A 5,000-nucleotide genomic window follows, 5' to 3' on the forward strand; every position below is an offset into this window, starting at 1 on the left:
TTTTTTTCTTTTTCTTTTTTTTTTTTTTTTTTTTTTTTTTTTTTTTTATCGATTCGTAAAACTCTACGTGCCTAGGAACTTTTGACCCATCTGGAAACTTTCTTTCGGTTTATCCCACTCTTCCTCTTCTATTAAAATAGCTTCGTTTCTGTATCTGTAAAAAAAAAAAAAAAGTGAGAACCAATTGAAAACTATTGCTTGTTCTCTCTTTGTCGATTTTATCTTCTCTTTTTTTTCTTTTTTTTTTCTTTCTCTTTTTTTTTTTTTTTTTTTTTTTTTTCTTTTTTTATTTCACTCTCTTCATCGCGCTCATATCCTTCAATCGAAAGAGAAGAAATTTTCTTCTTTGCAATAAGGAAAGAAAAGGATAAAAAGACAATAATAATCAAACTACGTTTCAATGAATCTTTTCAATCTACGAGGTATAAATTCTGTGTCCTATCTTCTAATGTAATTAGATAATACTTTATCAAAGAAGCTTTTAACATTGTTTTTTTCCTACATCCAGCAGCACCACCATTATCGTATATCGACATTGAACATCGGAACACGCTATAACTTATACGAGGAAAGAGTTCGATACGGATTATGTATATATATATATATATATATATATCTCTTTCTCTCTTATTCTTTCTCTCTATCTCTCTCTCTTTCTCTTTCTCTGTCCGTCTGTCTCTCTCACTTTCCATCGTGAAATGCACGCATCCGTGCAATTTCATAAATCCTTTCGTTCGTTCTTTCCGACGAGCTTCCATCGCGCTGATTACTATCGTCACACGTATATACCAGAATCGATGAAGGACATACATATATATTCGTAGAGAAAAAAATATTGGAAAGCGGAAAAACGAATGTAATGAAAGAATATCGAAGTAGATATCTAACGTTTAACAATAAAACAAATACGTACATATGTGTATGTTTATGTGTGTGTATGTCTCTCTCTCTCTCTCTGTGTGTGTGTGTGTGTGTGTGTGTGTGTGTGTGTACATATTGTTTTGTACACATATTTTATTTTCTTTATTCTCTTTTCTATTTATTTGTAATTTTTTTTCTTTTTTTCTCTCTTTTTTCTTTTTTCTTTTTTTGTATTTATCGATACGATATCGTTTTATATTTGTTCGAACAATTTTTTTACATGTTTATTTTCCACCTTTCTTTATATATATATAAATATATATCAGTATAACATTTCGTATTATTTTATATGGATATTATATATATAAGAGAGAGAGAGAGAGAGAGAGAGAGAGAGAGAAAAATAACCATATCGATTGTAAATTTAACTGGAAGAAAATGTTATTAGTGTGACGATAATAATGTAGGAAGTTTCTGCCACACAGTGAAGCCACAAATGTACTGCGAATTGACATTAAAGCATTCGGAATGTGAGAGGAAAGCACGATTAGTCAATGACAGGTAAACGATAATTTCGAGGAATGGTTCGACGGATCACCAAACGAACCAACAGGTCCGAAACGATCCGATATCATTCGGGCTTTCAAATGAGCCGCCAAACGAACCACTCCCCGTCGATTCGATGGATTTGAGTCTGGTATGTGAAAATGGAAATGCTACACGATTATTGTACTCTTGTATACATATGTATATATCTATATATTTATATATTGAACATTATCACATATCCATTTACGTAGATAATATATCATATATATTAATATATATATATATATATATATATATATATATATATATATTCAGCGATTTGATGCAAACACAGTGAGTTAAAGCTTCCTCGTTTGTGCAGAAATCTATATACACACATATACATATACATATATGTATATATATATATATATATTTATAAAATTACCTCGCGAAACCTTCATCCCTTTTAGTCAAAGCCCTTTAATCCATCGATCGTGTTCGTTTTAACGTGAATACCTTCGGAGTTTAGCCAAGAGGAAATTTTTTTTTTATTTGTGATTTTTTTCCTACTCGTAAATATGTCTCCATGATTTTTTTCATGATTCTCAATAATCTTATCCCACGATATCATAGATCAATTCGATCGACGAAATGATCGAGAAGATGTATAGAAAAAAAAAAAAAAAAAAAAGAGAAAAATAAAAGGGAGAGGTAAGATCGAGTTTGACGATCGTTGTAATCCATACGTGAAATTATTTCGATTCGATTATTAGTATAATCATTCGCGAAATAATTTCAACTGGTTATTATCGGTTTAGTCCTTCGGATATAATTTCAACTCATTATCGGATTTAATCCTAGGTGAAATTATTTTCATCCTGTTATTATCGCTTTAGTCCTTCGGGAAATAATTTTCGTAATCGGGTTTTGTTAAATAGAAAGCAAAACGGGAAAAAAGAAAAATTAATAGACGTAACGATCTTGTAATTTTCAATCGATATAAGAATAAATAGATTCGTTACGTATTTTTATATGGATACTCAAGATAAAATAAAATGAATAGGTATAATTATTTAAAGTAAAGATAGTCGATCGATAAAGAAAAAAAAAATATATATATATATAATTTATATACTCATTGTTATTAAATATACGAGCTAAAATGGATAAAAAATAATTTTCAAATATTAATATTCGATCGATAAGAAGGAAGACATGTTTCTCTCTCTTTCTCTCTCTCTCTCTCTCTCTCTCTCTCTCTCTCTCCTCTGTCTTTTCTTTTATGATATCGGAATAATAATAATCGTTATTGCATATTAAATTTTTAATGTGAAAAATCAATTTTAAAATGTTACGAAAGAAATATTCTTAAGTATCTTGTGTTGTTTTACGAGCGATTAAAAGAGATGCTCAAGAGAGATATTAGTTTTACTTAATCGTGCAGAACGTACAACCTATGGGGAATGAGTTAAGAGATAATTAAGGTGATTCGCGACACTCGTTTCCACAGTAATGGCACCGTCCAAACGCTAGCGAAGTTTCCGCGATGGAAGGAAGCATCTGGAGACTTGTTCGCTTCCAATTTCATTCTAATCGACTTCGAGATCGAGGAGATAGAGCGAATCAACTATTGGATAAGAGAACCTAGAGCACGTTTTCTCTGAAGAATTTCATTGTATTAAAAAAGAGTTATTATGATTTAATAGAAATAAAATGAATATTCATATATTTATTTCAATTTATTTTTGTTCTTTTTTTTTTTATTTCGATGTCTTTATTTAAATATATAAATATATATATATATATAAAATATACATATATCTTCAAATAAATATATTTAATTAAAATCTTCATAAATATAAATTTCTTAGGATAATAAAATGATGAAAAAAGAAGAAAATGAAAAAGAAAAGAAAAGTAATCGTATACATATATATATATATATATATAAGAGATTTGAAGGCGTGATCTATAAAGGATTTAATTAAGAGCAAATTCGCGAAAGATTCCATCTTAGGGTCTTGAAATGGTCTAGAAAGGGTCTTAGCCAAATAGCGCGTACAATCTGTTGGTAGTCCAAGTTAATTCCATCCCCTCTCTCCTAGTTCTACCAACGGCATCGAGAGATAACGTTTCTCTGACTAGAGGAATCCGAATTAACCAGTCTAAGAGAGAGAGAGAATGACAGATAGAGACAGAGAAATGGAGAAAGAGAGAGAGAGAGAGAGAGAGAGAGAGAGAGAGACAGAAAATGCGACCTCAACAAGTTAGGCATAGCTATGATTCAAAGAGAGATAGAGAAAGACAGAGACAGAGAGAGAGAGAGAGACATAGAGATATAGAGAGAGAGAGAGAGAGAGAGAGTGGTGATGTTAAGAGAACTAGAATTTTAAGGTACTTGCTTTAATAGCTAATGCAATTTAAGAAGTCTCGTCAAGCAAGATGGCAGGTCCCTAGCGTTACCATCAAACACGATGGTTTACAGAAACGAGTTAACGTAAAAGGCACCGCAAACGAAAAGGATCAAATCTGAAATTCTGGCGAAGCATCCTTGGTTGACCTGACTGACCCTGTACGAGAACTTCTTTCACTTCTTTCATTTGCATGATCTAAACGAATAAACTTCGAGTAATCACCGACGTTCCAATTCTTAACATCATCCGTCACATTAATTTATCATCGTTCTATACGAAGAATCTTGTTATAAATTTTTTTTTTTTTATATCCTTCCTTTTCTTCTTCTTCTTCTTCTTCTTCTTCTTCTTCTTTTTCATTTATTTCGGTTTTATTAATTTTTCGATTTCACTTTCGATTCAACACCTCCGTTACAATTTCATAATTTTACAATTTTACAATTTTACAATTTGTTTACTCGATTGATAGTTTTGCGTAAAATTTCATAGTAATAATTTCGAAATCGGAATGATTCGTACTTGTTTTTCTATTTTTTCTATTTTTCTTTTTTTTTTTTTTTCTTTTTCTTTTTCTTTCTTCCTTTTTTCCTTCTTTCTTCTTCCTACGAATCATCCGAATCTCAGCAATCTTTTATCAAAGGAAGGACGATTTGATGATTCCATTTTCGATATCCACCATAAAAAGGTCTTTGAGAGAGAACAGTAATAACATAAAAGGATTCTCTCGTATCGTTCGTTTGCATAAAATATCAAAAGGGGAAGCTAACCGTCTATACTTTCTTCCAGCCAATAGACACACACACACACACACACACACACATACACACAGAAAGAGAGAAAAAGAGAGACGAACAGATACAAATACAAAGAAAATCTAGTTAAATTTTTCCTGACGGTGTCGATGTAACCAGTTCAATGAATTCATTGAAATAAAATACATATTTGACGAAGCATACATCAATCGTACACATGTACGTACATACATATATACATATATACATACATACATACATATATATATATATATATATATAATTATTATATTATATTCATACATAAAACTACTTTGTATCTAGGGCCTCGTTATATCTCTTTAGCCTAGTATAAACTCTCAATTACGTTGGAGAAACTCCGAGAAGTTTCGAAGAAACTCGAGGCGCATAATTAATGGGCTCACGTTGATGATCGACGACT

General features: G+C 30.9%; 1 protein-coding gene across 5 annotated transcripts in view; it reads left to right on the top strand.

Moving 5' to 3' along the window:
• Positions 1–5,000, top strand: part of LOC124956666 (inactive tyrosine-protein kinase 7-like) — a 69,106-nt gene that overhangs the window by 43,737 nt on the left and 20,369 nt on the right. The gene's annotated exons all lie outside the window — the stretch shown is intronic.

This window comes from Vespa velutina, chromosome 23 (genome assembly GCF_912470025.1).
Source record: "Vespa velutina chromosome 23, iVesVel2.1, whole genome shotgun sequence".
Taxonomy (NCBI): Eukaryota; Metazoa; Arthropoda; class Insecta; order Hymenoptera; family Vespidae; genus Vespa; species Vespa velutina.